Source organism: Schistocerca serialis, chromosome 6 (genome assembly GCF_023864345.2).
Source record: "Schistocerca serialis cubense isolate TAMUIC-IGC-003099 chromosome 6, iqSchSeri2.2, whole genome shotgun sequence".
Taxonomy (NCBI): Eukaryota; Metazoa; Arthropoda; class Insecta; order Orthoptera; family Acrididae; genus Schistocerca; species Schistocerca serialis.
In genome coordinates, this window is record NC_064643.1 from 661,940,028 (window position 1) to 661,966,089 (window position 26,062).

Consider the following 26,062-nt stretch of genomic DNA (forward strand, 5'->3'; position numbering starts at 1 on the left):
GGACTGGGAAAACTGGAAGAGAAGAGAATCAAAGAATTCAAGATGTGATGCTATAGACGAATGTTGAAAATTATGTGGTCTAATAAGGTGAGGAATGAGGAGATTCTGCCCAGAATCTGAGAGTGAAGTGATATGAGGAAAAAACTTATAAGGAAGAGGAACAAAACGATAGGACCACTGTTAAGATATCACGGAATAACTTCCGTGGTACTAGAGGGATCCATAGAGGAAAAAAATTTGAAATATGCAGACGTAGACAGAGACTGGAACACACCCAGCAAATAGTTGAGGACATACGTTGCAAGTGCTACTCTGGGATGAAGATGATGGTTGGACTGGAGAGGAATTCTGGGTGGACCGCATCAAAGCAGTCAGACTGATGACAAAAAAAAAAAAAAAAGAGAGCACATTCATTGTTCACAAACCGTTATTTTTAGAGAAACAGCTGATTTTAATTGATTTCTGATAAAAGTTTTGAAAGATCGATTCATGAATTCTTGGCGATCGACCTGTCGATCGCGATTGAGAGGCTATGTGCCCCTGATATATATCAATATCTACAGGGTGTTCATAAACAATCTAGGCTCGTATGGGTGTTGTAGGGCAGGTGCTGAGGAAGGGTGTTTCAGGGTAAGTGCTGAGAAATAACTGATAGGAAAAAATTTAATACGTTGCATCGTTTCCAAGTTAGCGTGAAGTTAGCATGAAGCATTGAAGTTATCGATTCAGGCCACTGCGAGTGCAGATTCAAACGGCCTCCCAGAGATGGTGGTGCCAAAAGCATTCTTCGTTTGGTTTTCAGAAACCGAAGAAGAGAGAAGTGCAACAATTGGACACTGAATGGTATTAACGATCAGACCCAAGCCAAAGCCTGAGTGGTTTCGTGCTCTAACAGCAACGCTATACGAACTGCTGAAATTAATTGTATGTGGTGGGCCGCTTCAGTCTGCTTGCTTGAGGATTGCAAGAGCTCCTTGCCTGCGATATTCGATGCAGTCGCGCATTGTCATTGATAAAAATGAAGTCTAGATTAAAACACGGTCATGGGGAAGGAGTACAGTGTCACAAAAAAGTTGCTCTACTACATCTACATAGTTACTCTGCCATTCACACTTAAGTGCCTGGCAGAGGGTTCATCGAACCATTTTCATACTACTTTTCTACCATACCATTATCGATTGGAGCGTGGGAAAAAGGAACGTCTAAATGTTTCCGTTCGAGCTCTGATTTCCCTTATTTTAATATGATGATTATTTCTCCCTAAGTAGGTGGGTGTCAACAAAATATTTTCGCATTCGGAAGAGAAAGATGGTGAATGAAATTTCGTAAACAGATCTCACCGCAATAAAGCGCCTTTGTTTCAGTGACTGCCACCCCAAATCGCGTATTATATCAGTGACACTCTCACACCTATTGCGAGATAAGACGAAACGAATTGCCCTTATTTGCGCTTTTTCGATGTCCTCCGTCAAACCTACCTGGTAAGGATCCCACACTGCGTAGCAATATTCCAGCAGAGGACGGACAAGTGTATTGCAGGCTGTCGCTTTAGTGGGTATGCCGCATCCTTTAAGTGTTCTGCCAACGAAGTGCAGGCTTTGTTTCGCCTTCCACACAATATTATCTATGCGATTTTTCCAATTTAAATTGCCCTTAATTGTAATTTCTAGGTATTTAGTCGATTTGACAGCCCTTAGATTTATGCGATTTATCGTATGCCCAAAATTTATCTGATTTCTTTTAGTACCCATGTGGACGAACTTGCTCTTTTCTTTGTTTAGTGCCAGTTGCCACTTTTCGCACCATACAGAAATTGTCTCTAGATAAATTTGTAATAGGATTTATTGTCTGATGATTTTACTAGACGGTAAATTACAGCGCCATCTGCAAACAATGTAAGAGGGCTGTTCAGATTATGACCTAGATCATTTATGTAGATCAGGAACAGCAGAGAGCCTATGACACTACCTTGCGGAACGCCAGATATCATTTCTGTTCTACTGGATGATTTATCGTCCATCGCTGCGAAGCGTGACCTCTCTGAAAGGAAATCACGAATACAGTAACACAAATGAGACGATACTCCATATGCACGAAGTTTGATCAATAGTCTCTTGTGAGGAACGTTATCAAAAGTCTCCTGGAACTCTAGGAATATGGAATCGATCTGAGATCCACTGTCGACAGCACTCATTACTTCATGGGAATAAAGAGCTAGCTGCGTTGCACATGAACTACATTTTCTGAGTCCGTGTTGGTTATGTATCAATACGTCATTTTCTTCAAGGTGATTGATACTGTTCGAGTACAGGATATGCTTCAAAATTCTACTGAAAATTGACGTCAGTGATATGGGTCTCTAATTCTGTGGGTTACTCCTAATTCCTTTCTTGGGAACTGGTGTGATCTGTGCTACTTTCCAGTCTTTAGGAACAGATCTTTCGTCAAGTGAGCGGTTGTATTATGTAATGTCCCCTTAGAAAAATTTAATGAACTATTGTGCTGATAAACCTCTTACATTATTTTATTTTCAAACAGCTGAGGCAGAACTGAACGTACTCAGACATTTCGCTTTTTACCTATTCTCATCAACACTAAACTGACACACAATAAATTTGGCGCAACGCAATTTGACTTTCAATAATCCTACAAAGGAATGGCCCTGGCTAACATTAAACTATACCTTTCACAAATCACTTACTCACAAAAATCTTCGTTACTCGAACTACTGCAATACCGCGAGCGCCACTACTGCCAGCTGAATAAAAGATTGAAACTACTGAAGGCACTAACTACTCATAGGCATAGTTAGCAAATGAAAGATTTTGATAGAGAACAAATAATGCATTTACCATAATAGTGTTCAAAAGTCATAATATATATATCAGTTCATGACCTCCAGTCTTACAAATTTACTGTCCCTGATGGACGCACGTCCAGATCATCCGCTCTGAAAAGTCCGCCATCTCTTTCCCCACATCCACCACTGCTGGCGGCTCACCTCCAACTGCGCAACGCTACGCGCTGTTCACATTCAACTGCCCAACACTACAATAGCGAATATTACAACAATGCTAACCAGCCACAGACTGCACACAACACAGCCAGTGATTTTGATACAGAGCGCTACGTGGCGTTACCAATATAAAAACCTAAACAGCCTACTTACAGTATATGAGTGCTAAGAAAGGCGCTATTGTGTCTGCATATTCTAAATGGAACCTTATTGGTATACCGTCTGGACCGGAAGACTTGCCTTTCTTAAGTGATATTTAACTAGTGTTGAAGGATTTGTAGATCAGTACACGCATGTAACATTGTTCCTCCATACACCATAACACATGGACCTCCAACACAACAATGCTGGCGATAGGTGACAACACGTAATGTCCATTACAATTATCCGGGCTGTTATGCCGTGGTTGGTTGATGAATTCTGAGCCAGTGGGTGTGTTGGACCTTCCATCGAGCTACAGACCCCCTTGAAGATGTCTCCCGCTGACGGGGACGAAACGTTTTGAACTGACACAGAATTCATCAAACAACCACTGCATAACAGCCTGGATAATTATAATGGACATGATACTTCCAGCCGTAAAAGTCTACATTTTGGCAACACGTAGTGCACCCAAGAACATTGTCATATATGCCCATTTTGCTGGTCGAGGTGCTGTGATGTAGAGAGGTGTAATGTATGAGCGTATTAACGTCAAAATCGTTGAACATGATACACTGAGCAGGCGATGTTACTGTGACACTGTACTTCTTCCCCAAGTGCAACTTTTCAAGGTTGGTTTCTGCCCTGAATTCATTTCCCTGGATGACGATGCGCGATCGTATCGAACAGCAGGAATGTACGAGCTCTTTGAACGAGAAAGTATTCGGTGAATGGACCCGTTGTCCCGACTTTAACATCATGGAGAATGTGCCGGATGTTTTGAATCCTGCCTTGATGTAAAATCCGTGGGGTCTAACAAGTCTTCCTTCTCTGATCGCTAGACAACATTCAAACAATCGTATTAATAAGTTTTATTACGAAATGAACAGTGACAATACTTAGACAATAACCCAGAAGTGCCGCAAGCAAAGGGCGACATGGAAATAAGAAATCTCTTCAGTATATACAATTCCTCATACAAGTGAAGTATTACAGTTAGCTCTTCTATTCAAATCTCTAGTCGTGAAGCGTCTGTAGAACTGTACCGCGGCCAGTCGCACGAGAAGCTTATGTACTCTTCGCATAGAGGCCGCTGCTGTCGTGTTGTCGTCCTAGAGAGCGGTCGGTCAGTGAGAAACTGGCTGACGGCTTCTTAACAGCCTTCTCTGCTCGATCATTCCCGACTGGCGTGCCATGCTTGACTTTACGTGGTAACAGGCTGCGTTGGGAGACGTATTGCAGAACTTTCACACGCACCAACTATCATTCAGCAGATGACCCCCCCCCCCCCCCCCCCCCCGCTGTTGTTAGGTCCAGGGTACTTTAATCGATCATGGTGACTTCAGTATTGGTATTGCCTTTGTATAAAACTATTATTTCTGTTCGCCTCATTGCGTATTTTTTTTAACCATCTTATACATCACACTGTAGCAGTTCTTTCTATTTTCTCAGTCCCTATTCCTTTAGTGCAGTCGCGTGAGTCTACAGAGGAACAGGATGAGCAGCAGGGAGCACAAATAATGAATTGGCCACAGATATTGGCAGGAAACTGGCATATTGGCTGTAGACATTAGTGGAAAACTGACAGGTTGGCACAAGTTTGTAAGCAATTAGCTACCTGACGTTAAAATAAAATATTCCAACACCTACCCTTAAACAGTTGCATTTATATTCAGTAACGAACACTGGAAATATAGTTTTTATGGAAACGCAGGTGTTCATGCTCTCAACAATGCAAGGTATTCACCATGTAGGTATTGAGAGTGCACATATTGGGGAAGGGGCCGGTGTTGTATCGAGAGTACAGTGTACCAAGGAATGGATGATGTTTCTTGGTCGGTGATTGAATTTAGTGACCGATTTCAGAAACATTAAAGAATACACATTACAGACCAACTTAAGCTATTGTTAGAAATGCAGTTGAGACTTGTGCGCCATTTCTAAATGTTTCACGTTCTACATCTAAATGCGCTAAATAATATATTATAGCCATTTGGAAAATGTCGTTAATTCTTCAGGTACTAAATTTTAGGGTAAGTAAAATCCTAGGGATCTGTAGAACTGTGTACGCAACATGCGGATAGTTAAGCCGCACCTCGTCAGTCGTTCACCATCATGTAACTTGAAAAAAAGAAGATCTTTTACCATGGAACATATAATAATTAGAAATGAACTCATCTTCTTTATGTCTTGACAGCTTTAACTCTCTTGAAAATGGAATTCTGCGCTGTATTCCAAAGATTTTTATACAAACAGTATTTATCTTGGAACTGATTTCTGATAGTACAAGTATTGCACTTGTAAATTATAGTTTGCTTCAATCAGTCGTATTTTTTAAATTTTATTATGCAGATCCAAATTTCGGCTAGAAGCTAGCCATTCCCAATGCACTATCATTTTCGCTCAATGCATGTAAGTCTCTGTTGATCGAGCTTCACCCACAGTTCATCCAGGGACTTACATGCATTGAGCGAAAATAATAGTGCATTGAGAAAGGCTAGCTTCTAGCCGAAATGTGGATCTTTAAAATAAAATTTAAAAAGGACGGTTGGTTGCTGTAATCTATAATTTACAAGTCAATGTAACAGTCGCTTAGTGAAACCACTTCCCGAATGGAAGATAACCCCACAAGCAGTCAAGCTTGATATGATTTTACTTACTTATTACAGGTATGAAGCAGAATACTAATGTAAGAGACATAATATTAAATACAGTGCTGATAAGATGTTGCTCGATTTCAGCACCTTTAAATTGCAACAGAATATTTGTACCTAGGTAAATGGCGATGTTGTACCTTGGAAAATGCTTTCACATTTTGAAAAACTGCTATTTTTAGAGTAATTTCAGTATATACAAAAAACAGATTGCAGCTCATAAATAGTGAATTCAATTATATGACAATTAAAGAAGAAATTATGTGTAACTTTTGTTACGTGACTTCCTAGAGGAGAAAGTGAACTAAGGTACAACTCTCTCCCCAACGACAAATGTTCAAATGACCGATGATTAGGTTGAAACGCGATACAGTTTTACGAACTGCTGCGGGCCTCTGTCAGATTCTGAGGAGAAACTTTTTACAGTACTAACAGATACGATAAAAAAGTCCTTTCAAAGCCAGACCGAAAATATATGAACATTTTGAATAATATTTTCTCCTGACCAGGAACTATTTCCAGGGCACCAGCCCATCATACGAAAAGCCTGAAAGGTGCAGAAAAAGCTCTGCCGCTAATTTTGTGAACAAAACACCGTAGTGTGCTAAAAGCAGGACACTGCCCACCACTGTATTACTGCCGGGCGGCACAGGCCTTCCACAAGCCACCCCCATGACGTGAGAGTGGTCAATGTACCCGCAGCTGGGTGCTTTCACTTTCGTAGAACTGCGGCCCGTTAAGGCTGCCCTGCTGTAAACCTGCAAGCAGCATGTCCCTCCCCACACAACGGCAACAGAAACAGAGAACAAGTTTTTAATCAACACAAAGTTATGTTCGCCACTTCCAATTACTCTATGCAACTAGATACAAGCGGTGCACAGTCACTACTAACCCATTTAATTATACGTCGCAACTGTCCTAGTGCCTTCCTATTTACGTAATAGTGCATAAAATGCTTACAAACGAATAATTAGAAATTAAAGCAATCAAGCTCCTAGTACCCGCCGTCTTTCACAACATTATTTGGCATCTGGTTGGTTTGAGCTGAGGTAACCCACAAACTCTTCATATACAATACTATGCCAAAAAATTATCTGCAGCTAGATGAAGTCATCGAATCAAAATATATCTCAAGGTTAATGACACAATAACAGTTGACATTGGCACGATAAAACCAACAACAACTCACTGGTTTATTGTCTTGTCTAATTTAGCACCACAACATCCGAGGGTGCAAAGGCAGTTGTCTGAGACTCGAGTAAACTAATCTATGACTCAGTTCATAGAAACTCCATTCATCAAAGTTATACGCCTGACATATTGTAGCGACATTGGTAGCAGGGGCTAGTATGGTACCGGGGGGTGGAGTGGTGGGGTGTTGAATCTTTGCTGCTGGACAGTGTTGGCTTGGCAAACTCAGCTGCAAGGTAAAATGTCTAACGTACTCTCCCAGTTTTGTACGACCTGTACGTTCCACTTACCACGCGCGGATAGCTCTGACCAGTTTAAAGTGCCTGTGAACCCAGGCACTGCCAAGTAAGGAAATCCCAGAATTGTGATCTTTAGACATCAGAATAATCGCTGTGTGAGACTGTCCGGACTTTGTGTTGTGGGCTGACAAGGCAGCCAGTCCACAGTGACGGGTAACCGAAAGGCACGCGCTTAAACTCACGCAGGATGGCGTGAGGTCTGAAACAGGATACGTAATGAATGCTATAAAGAAAAGTACGTAGCTGCTGGAATACTTAACTTTAATCCATCATTTGTACACATCGTTCTTGATGAGACATGCTTCATACGATAACTATCAATTGCTATGGCGCCTTGCTAGGTCGTAGCCATTGACTTAGCTGAAGGCTATTCTAACTATCTGCTCTGCAAATAAACGAGGCTTCGTCAGTGTTGCATCGCTAGCTAAGTCGTCCGTACAACTAGGGCGAGTGCTAGTAAGTCTCTCGAGACCTGCCGTGTGGTGGCGCTCGGTCTGCGATCACTGACAGTGGCGACACGCGGGTCCGACATGTATTAATGGACCGCGGCCGATTTAAAGCTACCACCTAGCAAGTGTGGTGTCTGGCGGTGACACCACACTTTGTATCTGCACAGCAAGTGGAGTAATGTGTGCAAACTTAGCTTACCACTTAGTGTGTAAATGGAGAAAAGATCTGAACTGTGTTCTCAAGCCCAGGGTGTTAAACAGATATTCTGTATAAATATCAACCTGTAAGTCAGCTAATATCATGTGTGGATCGTTACACAAAAACCTTACAAATGCTGCTGTCACTTAACTGGAATGCATGAATGAATTTAAAGAAGTGAAAGTTTGTGGTCTATTCTAGAAAGACAAAATAGCTATTCCCTTTTTTAGTCTACATATAATTTATCGACTGTGCTTTCAGGGGTCAAGTGATACACAACAATCACGTTTAGTTACTTTCAACACTGAATAACAAATATTTAGCTCATGGGCATTTTGAATCGATGATTATTACAATCGTATTTGTCACAGGCAAGAATGATTAAAATCTTCACTAGCTCATTTACATCTATGATGTCTTAGATGCTCAATGCACTGAGTTAGTGTAGAAGAAATTTACTTTTTGAGCCAATGAAAAAACTCTCATGTAGTCAATGTGAGGGTAGGTTAGTATCCTGGCTTTTGTTATTCAATGGTCAAAGCGTATGCAAGTTGGAGTGAGCAAAGTCTCGACAAAACATTTACTATGGCCTAATGCCCAATGATAAAAAAAGCTTTATCTGCAGTGGCATTGTCTCCACACTGGATCTGAAACGCTAATTCCCTACTCTGGCTTTGACTGATTTCACCGAGTCTCAGCTTTCCTGCATTCCCTAGTAAAAATACTCGCAATGTCTACTACACACTCGGTAAGGATTGGAGTGACGTGCACAGTTTCTTTGCCCGCAAAAATTCCAGCAGGAGTAATTAACTATCTCTTTGCCACCTGTCGCCACAATACAAGAAGTGTATCATCCACAGAAGCAAAGCTCTCTACGCCCTTGCTACTTTCCACACATTTGTGCGTTACACCGCAAAACGACAGAGATATCTAGATAATTTAGATCTCAAAATGCTTTTATATAATGGGGATCTCCTCACAGTGGCACGTGCTTGCCGTCCAATATGGCTTCAGCAGGTCGCCATATCGTTAGACGTGAATTTTATTTTTCTTTCCGGGTCGCAGCCTAGCCCTGTTTAAGCTATCCAGCCACTTACTCTCGGGCCTGGCCGCATTGGTGTTAAAAAGGAAAATGTGTTGTTCTGGCCTTATCCCTTTCTGAGCTGAACATCGCTGGTGTTTTCTAATCTGCTCGGTTCGTCTCCAAAATGTGTTTCACTATAAATTATTCATTCATGCCCCTGTCCATATTGGTAGATATTATTTTGTTAGTGTTCGGTAAGTCATATTACTGCAGTTGCCTCTTGTTGGCATAATATAATTATTGTTTTCTGAGGATCTCATACTGTATTGTACTGTCATTATGGATCAGGCTCATGTAAGATCGAAAATATCGAGACGCCTTACAGGTGTTATACATGATCTACAATATGTCAATGAGGAAGGGGTAATCTCCACTTCAGATCAGACAAAGGAATTGTTACCTACACCTATACTGAATATTTTTGTTGTAATAATCATCATACACAGTGGCTTCGGGTTGCATATTTGGCAATGAGGGAGCAATTAATAGAAAAATATCTTAATGAACCACACTTGAAGCAAAGTAAACATGATATTTTCCCAAAATAATTCTTAGACATGTGTAATCTCATGAGAAAGCGAAATACTAGCTTAACTTCAAGTACACTGAAAACCCCAAAATGTACCCCAAAAATATTACACTAAGAGTGTTATAAAATTACACAATTGACAGTAAACAGTCTACTCAGTTGCAGCTGGCAATATCGTCTGACTTCCGAATGCCTTCCTCTAATTTAAGCCCAAAGAACACAAAAGTAATAAGTGGCCGACACAGACACGCGGGAATGAGAAAAACTACACAAATCAACTCTAATCTAAATCAGATTAGAAGTCAACACACTCTAGTGACTCCCACACTTAGCGCCTGAGCAACGCGTAGTTACCCTGTGCAGACTCTGGTGGTAAGTGCAGCTGTGGTCAGCTGAGACATGTGTTGGCGGTGGATGCATCAGGGTATCTGTAGGCCTGAGGATTCTACTATGGCCTTCACTGGATGTACAGTCGTAAGCTACCCTAAGTTTTCGTGAGGGGAAAAATTTATTCTTAATTCAGGCCAAATCAATTGCCTGTTACCACTCGCTAACTCTTAGCGACATGTACACGGTTGTTGCCCTCAAATGTTCTGCAGAACTTAACTAGCACAGTTCGTAGCTTTTAATCTCCAATCCAGAGCCTCGTGAACACACTAAGGTGATCACAACAAAACGTCTCGTCTGGAGCCACAAAAGAGATGGAGGCATTCAGTCCAGCACACAGCCCTTCGGGGAAGAGTGCATCCCTCCAATTACTCACTCATTATTGCCTGTATGGCTGCAGCCTTACAGCGACGTATTGTGGGTTCACCTTCTGCCACAACTAATATCGGCTAATGGATGATTTTGCAGCAACTTTCGTCGCTTATTTGTCCATTGAGGTTTCAGAAACGAACTGAGGTGTACACTAGTTTCACCTGGTCCAATGAGGGTTCACCCTTCTATTCTCTAACACTAAGCTCTATTCTAACAGGAGCTGTACACGTGAACGTCACGTGTCGTCCTCGCCAGCATCGCGTGGTTTTCGAATGTTTACCAAAATACCGGTGCCACAAACTGTTTCCCTTCATTCTACATCTCACAAATGGCTTCCAGCTGTGTTCCTGAATGCATTCTTCAGTTAACAGGCTTTCACATAGAAGGTGTTGCTCTGATTCCTTATACATTGTCATTTGAATTGTGTTTCTGTCAAGCTGATGATGCACTATTAGCGTTCTTACGTTTCCACATAAATGGAAGGGCTGTGTTCTTTGAGACCACCAAAGTGGATCCGTTGCTGTCTTAAAATGTTTATGATAAAATGTTTACTTTAGGACAGGTGAGTGTCAGAAGACACCCAAATGTGACTCATTGTTGTGCAGCTATCACTGCCAAAAATGCCAGATACAGTCATCGTGTCACATCCCTAATTGATCTCCAGCAGCGAGGGTTCACTAGTTTACGGCTTTACTAAGTTTTCTTTAATTTCGCTGTACCCAAGTCGGCTAGGTAGCCTCACTTACACTTCAGTTCAGTGCTACAGAAATGCTACTTGTCTGTCAACATGCAAATTAAGGGGAATTTTTTAGTATCAAGTTCATGTAAACAACGTGATTTTAAGCAAAGTATTGATTGGGGGGTATCAAATTCATCGGAGTGGTGAGTAGAATCGATTTCGTAACATAAAAATTATGTTAGGTGGCACAAATTATGGTGTCACCTTACAAATATCTTTTTCGCAGTCTTACGCTTGAATGACTGGGGTGCCGTCAAGCCACAACATTCCCCAGGTGTATGTATGATGTCTGCATACTGCATTTGTAACATTTCTTGCATCACTAAGCAGAGCATGCCAGAGCTGTGAAAGACAAGTGCCAGTGTCGCAAACTTTTGCCCAGATTCTCGTATAGGCTCAGTGCATAGTTGGATGAAGGTGGTACCACAGTTGTCATTAACCATAGCCATCAGCGATTATCTACTGATCGAATCACAGTAATGGGAAAGGGAGCAGAAACCACAATAGCCACCAGATTGGTAGTAACCATAAAGAAGGTAATTTCAAGCCTTGTAACAACAACAACAATGCGAAAAACAGTTACTATAACCAAGACTCGAACAACAATATTACTCATAGCAACAGTAATCGGCAGTCTAGTCATCCCAATAACGGTAACTACGTAAACAACTACAACAATCCAAATCGAAAAGGCCGAGGTGACAATGGATTTAATTCCAACCAGAGTATGATAATGTGTGCCTCAAATATGTGTTGGCAGAATTCCAGATCCAGTGGCTGCGACCATAGATCGAGACAACAGCCACTACAATATATACTGCTAAACCGAGTCACCACGATATCAGTGCCTGAGACATCATATTAGGCGCCCTGGCATCTTTCAAAATGTATTGAACAAAATCAAACACCGCCACATACTGTACTATTGTGGAGATAGCGGAAAACGCTGAAAATCAACTTTCACAAGCATCAAATTATGCGCAGTCCATGTAAGCCTTCCGCATGAGGTCCTGGTCCAAGGTGAAGGCACACAGCATACTATCGTTAGCATGGTTAGATCTAATGATGGTGAAGACGACAGGCAAGAGTTGTCTGAGGAAAACCGCAAATGCGAAAATAAATGCGTCGATAAGGTACAAATTATGCAATTCGGCAGTGTATATGGTATTCAAGTGTAGTTAGTAATCAATACCGGCGGATCAGTTTCGGTTGTGGACAACAATTCCTACAGATGTGTGAACCAGGTTAAGAGGTCACCCGTCCTGCCAGTACAGAATTGAAAAGTTGTGGGTGCCACTGCGGCAGAGTGTTAAGTAATTAAGCGCCAGTTTCAGGCAGAAGTGGCTTTCGAAAAAGAAGAAATATTGTGAACTCTTTTCTAATAGTGGATAATTTTGTCATCCTAGGTTGGGATATTATACGAGAGGAGGACACATAAATTGACCTTTCCATTGGACTCGTTGTCTTCAGGGACCATGAGACACAATTGGTGCTGAAAATCTTGAAAACTGCAGAAATAGAGGCAAGTTTTTTCAGGCAGTTCGAGTCTGTTATATGCGAACGAACATTTCGTGGGTAAAAGAGGGTTACTGTCGGATCGGGAACGATTACATGCCAGAAACACAGGAGATATGAAATGAAAGTTAAAGAATATCAGTAGCTAAGACGGCCACAGCAAAGTGAATTATCACACCTTTCAAAGCAATATGAAGCCACATTCTAGGATAAAACAAGCCTTATTCGGAGATACGTATATGTCATGCGAGTTTATGAGTATGAAACGTACTGTTGAGCTGCCTACTCAGTGCTGTGGACCCGAAAATAGCTCTCATGAACGAGATAAGGAAGATGCTGGCACAATAGGTCCGTACTTTTCCCCATATAGGATACCATTTATAGCTGTTATGAAGTCAGATGGTAGCATTCGCTTGGTATTAGCCGTTCGGGATCTAAATAAAATAATAATCTTGGCACGGAAAAGATCCAATAATTTAGAGGAACAGCTAAAACAGTTTTTTGGTAAGAACTATCTCACCTCGATTGACATGCGGTCATTGTACTGGCAAATAGCATTGTCTGAGTCATCCAAAAATTCACTGTGTACATATTTACTGGATGTAGTTACGAATTTGAGGTGTTACTGTTTGGTCTTAGTGTAAGTGCAGGCATGTTTGTTGCAGCATTTGACACAGTGTTAGGGCCGGAGCTACTAGATCAAGTTACTGTCTACTTTGATGATTCACTTATTATGACCAGTACTTGGCAAGAGCATCTAGAATAAATGGAGAGAGTACTAAATAATTTGTGAATGCTGCGGTAACCACGAACCTGAAAAAATCTACAGTAGGTCGACAACAGACAAGGTTCGTTAGGCATATTATATCACCTGTCCGCTCCCGGTAGCTGAGTGGTGCTGGCACGGTAGCTCAGCGTGTCCGGTCAGAGAGCCGGTTGGCCTCTGTAATAACAAAACTGAGTGGAAGGATCAACCACCGGACTTGAACAGGATGTCTTGCGACGTCCGCAACAACCAAACACAACGATCAATGACGAACAAAATGAAAAAGAAAGGTAATCAGCGCGACAGAATGTCAGTCTTAAGGGCCCGGGTTAGATTCCCGGCTGGGTCGGAGGTTTTCTCCGCTCAGGGACTTGGTTTTGTGTTGACCTAATCATCATCATTTCATTTCCATAGACGCACAAGTCGCTGAAGTGGCGTCAAATCGAGACTTGCACCCGGCGAACGGTCTACGCAACGGGAGGCCCTAGTCCCACGACATTTACATTTTTATTTTATTATATCGCGTCAAGAAATTGCACCTGAGCTAGGGAAGATGGGTGTGATTGTGAATGGTCCTTATCCTAAGACATAAAAAAGCAATGCAAAGTGTTGTTAGGGCTTGCTTAGTTTTTTCGCTACTTTCTGCCAGCGACTTTACTGAATAATTTTGCCATAAAGTGCCTCTTCACAAAAAATGCTCATTGCCACTGGACAGAAGAATGCAAGGTCATATTCGATAATATAAAGCGGGTGCTAGTAAATTCAGTGATGCTACATCATTAACATATTGTTAAGGATTTCTGCCTGCCGATGGATTCTTCGATCTATGGCTTGGGGGCTTGCCTTTTCTAGACCGATGAAACTTCTGGGAACAAAGAGAGTCATATCTTTGGATTTGTAAGTAGAGTCTTGTCAGGGGGTGAATGGGCATACTCAGTAGCAGAGCATGATGCAGTTGTGTGGGCCTTAAAGAAATACCGTTATTATATTTACAGAAAAAAGTGAAGGTATTCTGCGATCACCAGGCACTCAGTGTTCTGTTGTCAGACAAATTAGTGCATGCTCCGTTGACTCTATGGAAATTAGCCCTGCAAGAACAGGACTTTGAGATTCGTTATATAAAGGGACAGGATAACATCGTTGCCGATGCTTTATCCAGGTTGCCCCAAGGTCTCTCGGAATTTGTTGACTTGGTAGAAACATCCACCGAGTACAAGGTACTACTAGTATAGGAATTTATTTTTTAGACAGGAATAGCTGAGTATGTGAAAAAATGTAGGGCAATTGCAAGACACAGATCCCACTTGGTCTAAGTTTAAGGAAACGTTAAATGGTGACCCTGAACATGTCCTAAGTCTGCATTACCATCTGCGAACGAAGTATTTTTCTATAAACACAGCCCTAACGAAGGTAAATGATGTGCTTGTGTGCCTTCGAGCTACATAGAAGAATTTATTTGGTATACCCATAATACTTGGGGACGTTTTGCGATTTAAAGTGTAGTGATTACACAAGGCAATATTGTCACTACCCAAATCTGAAGAAACAGGTACAACAAATACGAGAACTTGTGACATTTGCCAAGAAGCAAATCCAACGAACATATGCAGCGAAATAGAACAACATCCACTATTACCCGTCAGGCCACAGCAAATCACTGCGGTGGACGTAGTACACGGTCGCTATGTATGACATATTAAGCAAATACATAAAAATGTATCAAGTAAAAGGTGAAACATCCACCTCAATTGTAAGATCGTTTCTGATTACCTTGTGGTGGTAGGCAAACCCGTATCCATCTTGTTGGATAACGTTTCTTACTTTTCCAGTAGCAAATGGAAAGGCTTCATGCGAACACAGGACATAAATGTTATTTTAGTATCAAGCTCTAGCATTATTAGGAATCCTACTGAAAGAGTGTTCCGGGAACTGAACCGTTTGATCAGAACATATGCTCGTTGTAAGCACATCCAATGGGATAAATATGTAGCTCAGTTCGAGACAATATACACTCCTGGAAATGGAAATAAGAACACCGTGAATTCATTGTCCCAGGAAGGGGAAACTTTATTGACACATTCCTGGGGTCAGATACATCACATGATCACACTGACAGAACCACAGGCACATAGACACAGGCAACAGAGCATGCACAATGTCGGCACTAGTACAGTGTATATCCACCTTTCGCAGCAATGCAGGCTGCTATTCTCCCATGGAGACGATCGTAGAGATGCTGGATGTAGTCCTGTGGAACGGCTTGCCATGCCATTTCCACCTGGCGCCTCAGTTGGACCAGCGTTCGTGCTGGACGTGCAGACCGCGTGAGACGACGCTTCATCCAGTCCCAAACATGCTCAATGGGGGACAGATCCGGAGATCTTGCTGGCCAAGGTAGTTGACTTACACCTTTTAGAGCACTTTGGGTGGCACGGGATGCATGCGGACGTGCATTGTCCTGTTGGAACAGCAAGTTCCCTTGCCGGTCTAGGAATGGTAGAACGATGGGTTCGATGACGGTTTGGATGTACCGTGCACTATTCAGTGTCCCCTCGACGATCACCAGTGGTGTACGGCCAGTGTAGGAGATCGCTCCCCACACAATGATGCCGGGTGTTGGCCCTGTGTGCCTCGGTCGTATGCAGTCCTGATTGTGGCGCTCACCTGCACGGCGCCAAACACGCATACGACCATCATTGGCACCAAGGCAGAAGCGACTCTCATCGCTGAAGACGACACGTCTCCATTCGTCCCTCCAATCACGCCTGTCGCGACACCACTGGAGGCGGGCTGCACGATGTTGGGGCGTGAGCGGAAGACGGCCTAACGGTGTGCGGGACCGTAGCCCAGCTTCATGGAGACGGTTGCGAATGGTCCTCGCCGATACCCCAGGAGCAACAGTGTCCCTAATTTGCTGGGAAGTGGCGGTGCGGTCCCCTACGGCACTGCGTAGGATCCTACGGTCTTGGCGTGCATCCGTGCGTCGCTGCGGTCCGGTCCCAGGTCGACGGGCACGTGCACCTTCCGCCGACCACTGGCGACAACATCGATGTACTGTGGAGACCTCACGCCCCACGTGTTGAGCAATTCGGCGGTACGTCCACCCGGCCTCCCGCATGCCCACTATACGCCCTCGCTCAAAGTCCGTCAACTGCACATACGGTTCACGTCCACGCTGTCGCGGCATGCTACCAGTGTTAAAGACTGCGATGGAGCTCCGTATGCCACGGCAAACTGGCTGACACTGACGGCGGCGGTGCACAAATGCTGCGCAGCTAGCGCCATTCGACGGCCAACACCGCGGTTCCTGGTGTGTCCGCTGTGCCGTGCGTGTGATCATTGCTTGTACAGCCCTCTCGCAGTGTCCGGAGCAAGTATGGTGGGTCTGACACACCGGTGTCAATGTGTTCTTTTTTCCATTTCCAGGAGTGTATAATAACGTGCTACATACATCCACAGGATTCACACTTGCGCAGCTCATGTTCACGACCTTGGAGCATAACGAATGGGTAGATCATCTTCCTCAGATTGCTGTTCAGGAAGCAATTAAACCTAGGAGTAGTCACTCTGCAAAGCAAGCGAGGCATCGTGAGAAGCTATTGGCAAATGGCTGACTAACCCACAAACATTAGATGCTGGAGAATTAGTGTTGATTAGGTCCCATCCGAAGGCATCTCTAATTAAGGAAAAGAATAAGAAATACCATCTGTTACACAATGGGTTACAGAAAATTATTAGTATGCCACATGAGGGTTGTTACGTATTGGGAAATTTCTACAATGACCAAGTAAAAGAATTGTACGCACTGGCTGACATTAAAAAATTTTATACTTAAGTTAAAACATTCTGCTGGAGCAGAAATTAAATACTTATCTTTCTACATAGTAATCGTTAAATATTATTTTGTGTGTTACTTTGAATGCACCTTTTTTATTGATTAATGTTGCATTATTTTCGTGATTGTGGCAGAACATTAAGTACGAGTAAGGACCCTGATAAGGAATTGTCTTGACATGTCATATTTGAAGTGAGAAGTACTTACTACTTGCCGATAGTGTTACGGCGTGAAGTCAAGTGCCGGCACGCCGCTCGAGAACGATAGAGAAGAGATGGCTGTCAGCCGATCGTAGGCTGACCGATCCCTCTCCAGGACGACAACGCGACACCAGCGGCCCCTATGCGAAGAGGAAAAAAGCACGGCGGTCCTGTTGAAGAATACCTTCAAGATTAGAAACTTTTACATCTACATGGATACTCTGCAAATCTCATTTAAGTACCTGGCAGAGCGTCCATCGAAACACCGTCACATTTCTCTATTATTCCAATCTCGTAAAAGAATGAACACCTGTATCTTTCCGTACAAGTTCTGGTTTCCCTTATTTTATAGTGGTGATCGATCCTCCCTATGTAGGTTTGCGTCATCAAAATAATTTCTCATTCGCAACGAAAACGCCTTTCTTTTAATGATTTCCAGCCCGAATACTGTATCATTTCCGTGGCACTCTCTCCCGTATTTCGCTATAATACAAAACGTGCTACATTTCCTGTTTCTTAAGGACCCCACACCGCGCAGCAGTATTCAAAAAGAGGACAGACAAGTGTAGTCTAGGCAGTCTCCTTAGTAGGTCTGTTACATTTTCTAAGTGTCCTGCCAATAAATCGCAGTCTTTGGTTAGCCTTCCCCACAACATTTTCTGTGTGTTCCTTACAATTTAAGTTGTTCGCAATTGTAATAGCTAGATATTTAGTTTCATTTACGGCTTTTAGATAAGACTAATTTATCGTGTAACTGAAGTTCAACGAGTTCCTTTTAGCATTCATGTGGATGACCTCACACTTTTCGTTATTTAGGGTCAACTGCCACTGTTCGCACCATTCCGATATTTCTTCTAAATCATTTTGCAGTTTGTTTTAATCTTCTGATGACTTTATTAGTCGATAAACGACAGTGTCATTTCAAACAACCGAAGACGGCTGCACAGATTGTCTCCAAAATCGTTTACATAGATAAGGAACAGCAAAGGGCCTATAACACTATCTTGTGGAACGCCAGAAATCACTTCTGCTTTTCTCGATGACCTTCCATCAGTTACTATGAACTGTGACCTCTCTGACAGAAAATCACAAATCCAGGCACATAACTGAGACGATATTCCATAAGCACGCAATTTCACTACGAGTCGCTTGTGTGGTACAGTGTCAAAAGCCTTCCGTAAATTCAGAAATACGCAATCGATCCGAAATCTCTTGTCAATAGCACATGACACTTCATGTGAATAAAGACCTAGTTGTGTTTCACAGGAATGAGGTTTTCTAAACCCATGTTGACTGTGTGTCAATAGACCGTTTTCATCGAGGTAATTCATAATGTTAACACAATATATGTCCTAAAATAATGTTGCGTATCGATGTTAACGATATGTGCCCGTAATTTAGTGGGTTACTACTACTACCTTACTTGAATATTGGCGTGAACTGTGCAACTTTCCAGTCTTTGGGTACGGATCTTTCGTCGAGCGAAAGGTTGTATATTATCGTTAAGTATGGAGCTAATGCATCAACGTACTCCGAAAGGAACCTAATTGATATACAGAATGGACCAGAAGACTTGCTTTTATTAAGTGATTTAAGTTGCTTCACTATTCAGAGAATATTTACTTCTACGTTACTGATGTTGGCAGCTGTTCTCGATTCTAATTCTGGAATATTTACTTCGTCTTCTTTTGTGAAGGCACTTCGGAAGGCTGTGTTTAGTTAGTCTGCCTTGGCAGCACTGTCTTCGATAGTATCTCCATTGCTATCACGCAGAGAAAGCATTGATTGTTTCTTGCCTCTAACATACTTCACATACGGCTAGAATCCCTTTGGATTTTCTGCCAGGTTTCGACACAAAGGTTCGTTGTCGAAACTGTTATAGGGATCTCGCACTGAAGTCCGCGCTTAATTTCTAGTTTTTGAGGAAGATTGCCTATCTTGGGGATTTAGCGACTGTTTAAATTTAGCATGTTTGTTTCGTTGTTTCTGCAAAGTGTTCAAAAGGTTCAAATGCCTCTGAGCACTCTGGGACTCAACATCTTAGGTCATAAGTCCCCTAGAACCTAGAACTACGTAAACCTAACTAAGCTAAGGACATCACACACACCCATGCCCGAGGCAGGATTCGAACCTGCGACCGTAGCAGCCTTGCGGTTCCGGACTGCAGCGCCAGAACCGCACGGCCTCCGCGGCCGGCTGCAAAGTGTTCTAACCCGTTTTGTGTACCAAGGAGTTTTCGAGTAATTGGGTATTACAGTGTTCAATCTCGCTACGACAACCTCGTGTTCACTATTCCCGAAATCGGTTTTGATGCTCGTTATTAACTCTGGATCATTTGTTTTCTATTCGCGTGCGCTCATCAACTAACTGCTCGAAATAATTTTGAGAGAATGCTTTCAGCACATTTTCGGATGATATTTTATGCGCACCTCCGGAATTAAACATGTATTTTCGCCTACATTTCGAGGGTAAATTAAAGTCACCACCAAATATTATCGTGTCAGATGTGTGTGTGTATGAAATCTAACTAAAGTTTTCTTTGAACCATTCAGCAACTGTATCATCTTAATTGGGAGGTCGGTAAAAGGATCCAATTATTATTTTATTCCGGTTGCCAACAATGACCTCTGCCCATACTAACTTTCAGGAAATATCTACTTCAATTTCGCGACAAGTTAAACTACTTCTAATAGCAACAAACACGCCACTGCAACCATATTTAGCCTATCCTTTCGTAACACCGATAGGTTCATCGCAAAGATTTAGGCTGAGCTTATATCCGGCTTTAGCCAGCTTTCAGGGCCTATAACGATTTGAGCATTAGTGCTTTCTGTTAGCGCCCGGAGCTCTGGTACTTTCCCAACACAGCTACGACAATTTGCAACTGTTATACCGATGGTTCCTGTACCTACGTTCTTTCTGTGTTCAGCCTACACCCATTCTGACTGAACCTCTTCTTGTGTTTTCCCGAGACCATCTAAGCTAAAAAACCCGCCAGTCCGCGCTACAAAGCCCCTGCTACCCGTGTAGCCGCCTCATTCGTATAGTGGACACCTGACCTATTCAGCTGAACCCAAAACACAGCCACACGTTGGCGCAAGTCGAGGAATCTGCAGCCTACACGGTCGCAGAACCGTCTGAGCCTCTGATTCAAACCCTCCACTCGGCTCTGTACCAGAGGTCCGCAATCAGTTCTGTGGACTATGCTGCAAATGGTCAGCTCTGCTTTCATCTTGCAAGCAAGACTGCCAGCTTTTACCATTTCTGTTAGCCGCTCGAAACCACAGGGTATCTCTTCTGATCCGAAGTGACACACACCATTGTTACCGACGTGAACAACCGCCTGCAGTTGGCTGCACCCTGTGCTCACTTGTATAGAAGCGACTTAGGATAATTTATACTGAAGAACATTGGTTATTTTGCATGTCGCCCTTGCTTGCCACACCTCTTTGTAATAGTAAAGTACTGTAATTTTTTTCCTTTCGTAATAAAATTTATTAATACAATTTCTTTGAATATTATCTAGTGATCCAAGGAAGCAAGTTTCCTAGACACCCATTATTTGACGACTACGCCAGATTTGACATTTGGCGACGAGGTGTAAGAAGAACCTAGAGCCGACTGCCGCCACAGATGCTCTGTTTTCTTTTGCCATGGGCTTTTGTGGTTCGCTGGCGCCTTAATTCTACCTTGTCTTTTCTTCAATTCAGAGTTTTCAGGTGGGCGATGCAGAGATTTTGTTTGCTTCGTGCTTAATTTTTTTACTGCCTTGTCTGTTTACTGCATTTTTCTGTTCCAATATGAGCAACTCACCTTTCTCATCCCCTGCTCAGGCGCCTCATCTGCAAGTAATAGATGCAGTGCAGCTAACACAGATGTTTCAGTTTCAGATCCAGCAGATAGCCACGCTGCCCAACACGGTACAGCAGTTCCTGGTAACTTAAGTCACGAATGTTGCGCGTCCAGCAGCCAATACCAGTGGCACAGAGTGCCATTCCGCCTTTTCGGCAGTTTATCGAAAACAAAGAGGAGTGGCTCGAGTGTTTGCAACAGTATGACGCACACGTAGCTGTTCACAATTTACCAGGTACTGTGAAACTACATTACTTTTTGACAACAGAAGGAAGTGCAGTTTTTCGCCTCATTCAGAAAGTGTTCCCTAACGCTACTCCAAGTGAACTTTCCTATGATCAGGTTGTAGATTCTCTAACTAACTATTATGACCAATAAGTGAATGTGGTGGCAGCTAGGTACCAATTCTTTCACTGCAAGAAATGGTCAGAACAATCTTATCGCAAGTGGATCACAGAATTTCAGGGTATAACAAAGAAATGGAAACTCATATGTTCTTGCGCTGCTTTATATACAGATGGTATGTTGCGTGATGCAGTCGTGTACAGTGACACCGATGTCAGACTTGGTGAACAGATCAGGAAAGTGTCAGATCCATCATTTCAGAATGTCATGTAAATTCTAGATCAGTATGATTCAGGTGCTGTAGCGGCCGATAAATTTGAGCAGCCACCAATTTCTCGGGTTGAGTCGTCCCTTGATCGGGACAGGCTCATTGCAATAACAGCATGCACGCGCCACACCACATAAACAGTACTCTCAACAGGCGAACACAACTAAGTCATATCCTCGGTTCTATTCATGCACAAACACCAATACTGCCCGTCCCGACAAGCACACTCTTACATTCTGGAAAGAAAGGTCACGTACAATCCTTATGTTTTCAACAGAACGAACGTAAGAATTCTGCCCACTCACGAAAATCTAGCCACAAGGTCAATGTAACGAATGCAGTGTATTAAAAGCATTAGCAAAACTAGCAAATCTAGCAAGCCAATATTTTCTTCTCTTCTACGCCAGTCCAACAAACTTTTTGTTTATTTGCATATTAGAAGAAAGGGTGTGAAATTTCAGTTGAACTCAGGTGGCTTTGTTACACTGCTGAATCGTAATACAAATGAACTGTTAGGCTCCCCAAACCTCTCTAAAACGAGCATGTACCTGATGGCTTATAATGGACAAGACATTCCTTGTCACGGAAAATGTATCGCTCACGTAAGCGAACTGTGAGTGTCACTGTGCTACAATTATGCGATTGTGAGAACATATTTCGCCTTGATTCATTTGATTTCTATGGCTTTCAAATTGAGGACAATGTGTTGTTCGTGACTCCATTCAATGCTAAAGAGAACGTAGGTAGCTTGCTGAAACAATTCCTTCAATTTCTTTCTGAAGGTTTACCCAAGGCTAACAATTTGGTTGCACATATTAGCATGAAAGAACGCTCAGCCGAAATTTTGCCAGTCCAGAACTGTTCCATTGCATTACAGGACAAAGTCGCTGCTGAAGTTAAAGAATTGCAAGATACCAGAGCTATTACGCCCGAACAAGCTATACAAGGGGCAAGTCCACTGGTTTTGCTCCCTAAACCTTCAGGTCGCGTTCGCCTCTATGTTGACTTTAGGTCTACAGCGAACCCATAAACTATGAATGACACTTATCTACTGCGACTCCCAGAGGATCTAATGGACAGATCAGGCATTGGTTTATACTTTTTAGTAATTGATTTGCGCCACGCCTATCTTCAAACACCACTAGATGAACAATGTCAAACCGTGTGTGTTGTGAACAATTATTTGGGATTGTTTACATACTTGCATTTACCCTTTGGCAGAGCTTCCGCACCTTCCATTTTCCATCAGTATCTGGAACAGCTTACTGCCCAGACACCAAACTGTTCAAACTCTTTGGACGATATGGCTGTAGCAGGTAGTACACCTGAAGAACACATTGCAAATTTGCGTGCTTTGTTTCATGTGTTTTATGATGCTGGGCTAAACTGTAGACTGGACAAGTGTGAATTTTTTAAACGTGAGGTTGTAAGTAGGCTGTTCATGTTTTCTCTATGTAAGTAGGCTGTTTATGTTTTCTTATTGGCAACGTTACGTAGCGCTCAATATGAAAATCACTGGCTGTGCTGTGTGCAGTCTGTGGCTGCTTTGCATTGTTGTAATACTCGCCCATTGTAGTGTTAGGCAGCTGGCTGTGAACAGCGCATAGCGTTGCGCAGTTGGAGGTGAGCCGCCAGCAGTGGTGGATGTGGGGAGAGAGATGGTGGAGGTTTGTAATTTGTCATGAACTGATATATATATTATGACTTGTGATGATATTAAGGTAAATACATTGTTTGTTCTCTATTAATATCTTTCATTTGCTAACTATCCCTATCAGTAGTTAGTGCCTTCAGTAGTTTGAATCTTTTATTCAGCTGGCAGTAGTGGCGCTCGCTGTATTGCAGTAGCTTGAGTAGCGAAGATTTTTGTGAGGTAAGTGATTTGTGAAAGGTATAGGTTAATGTTAGTCAGGGCCATTCTTTTGCAGGGATCTTTGATAGTCAGATTGCGTTGCGCTAAAAATATTTTATGTCAGTTTAAGCACAGTCATGTATAAATTGTTCAAAGGGGAAGTTTCATATGGCGACCCTGCCAGGATACCTCACTGGAATCTTCTGATTTTTCTTGTAGTTTGTGTAATTAGTGTAGATTTTGTTTATTGCTAGCGCGTAACTGTAGAGAAAATCTCCTTTGTAGTTGCAGTCTTTCATTGTTGTACAGTAAAACAGTTGTGGCATGCATGTAGATTTGCACCAAGTATTTCGCAGCTGCAATTAACTAGATATTATTTTCAGTGCTATGTTAATGTGCTCCCCTATTTTTGCTCTTCAAATTGTGTTCTTCTGTGTTGTCGTGTGAAATACTGTGACAATTATGGTGTGTGAAAAACGTAACACTAGGCTCCAAAGTAAACTGAGAAATAATAGTGACGACGAGCGTGGCTTATCAGCACCACTGTGTAGTGAATTAACAGACGTTCCAAGTAGTAATTTGGTAACTGTGCATAGGGAAATGGAGAGGGCGGTAAATAATGGTGTAGACAGTGAAACAGGTAGTGAACAGGGAAGCATTATCGATCGATCGGTCGGCAACAGCTCGCCTCAGGAATCCGAAATGACAGGACACAATTTTACAAATACTGTAGATTCAGGTTTTGCGTCCTCACCGTTTTCTCAAATAAGTCAAGACACATTTTCAGCTTGTCAAAATGTGAATGTTGCCGGTGCAAATGCACTGCCGAAAAGAGTAGAGGAACAGATTCCAGACACTAATGCATTGTTATTACAACTAATGCAACAAAATCAGAGACAAACACAGCAAAAGCTGCAAAAGTTAGACACAATGGAACAAAATCTTAAAAAGTTAGACACATTGGAACAAAATCTTCAAAAGTTAGACTCATTGGAGCAAACTATTGAACAAACACGTGAGGATTTAACTACTGAGTTACATAACATTGATTCGAAATGTCAAAAAGTCTGTAATGACGTAAAAACACAAATTTGTGAGCATTTTCAACCTATTTTTTCGCGGCATGAAAATGCATTACAGAATCACGAAGCAGCCATAAAAGAACTGCAAGCCATTGTTCATGAAAATCATGAGACCTTGTGGGCTAAAATTGACTCAGTTGCATCTACCGATTCGGTTACGCAACTTGCAATAACTCAGGAAAACTTAAAGGACACAGTAGATTCGATTTCAACACAAATGGACACTCTGAAACTTGGTTCAGAAAAACACACTGAGGAAATGTGTTCACTATCGGAGAAAGTAGCCGAACTTTCGGATCAGGTCACTAACTTATCTACAAAGGTAGATGATGATCTGAATGACACAAGACCTGTAGCCTTCACTGACACGGAAGAGTATGAACAAATTAGAAAATTCAAACGGAATCAAATCAAATCAATACACAGTACAAAAGAGAAATCCGGGAAGTACAAGATCAGCTGACACAGGTAATTCAAGAATTACGTATTTCAGAGGATACTCGCGCCCCAATACGGGAAGAGGGACACAGAAACACGGAACAGCCACAAAATAATAACACAGGGCATTTCGGAAGTTATGAAAGAAATTGACAATGTGCACCGAATTTTGATATGGAACGGCCGACACGACCTAACAATGACCGATATGCGACTCGCCAACATGATGATTTTGACTATAAGCTGTTCATTACTATACGTAAATTCAAAACATTTAAGAATTCTGGCAACGACATTCATCCACAAGCATGGCTCCATCAATTCTCGCATTGTTTTCCTCCCAACTGGTCGTTAGAACACAGATTAGAATTTATGTGTGGCTACTTGGAGAATGAACCAGCTGTAAGAATGCGATCGGTAATTCACGATTGCCACAGTGAAGGAGAGTTTTACCATGCCTTCCTCTCAGCATATTGGTCGCAAGCCACACAAGACCGAGTAAAACATAGCATCATAATGATGAAACATTTCGAACAATCTGAATTTTCCAGTCTTGTGAAATATTTTGAAGACATGTTGCATAAGAATCAGTATCTTTCAAACCCATACAGCCCCTCAGAACTCATCCGCATTTGCTTAATGAAATTGCCTGAACATTTACGACATATTATTTTAGCAGGACGTTGCAAAGACGACATTGAAGCTTTTCAGGGACTGTTACAAGAATTAGGAATCGACACATACAGTCGCGGGATGCGAAAACAGGAAAACAATCACTACAGGTCACATCCGTCACAATTCCGTGACGACAGAAACAATAACTGGACACGACAAGTCTATTCTTACAAC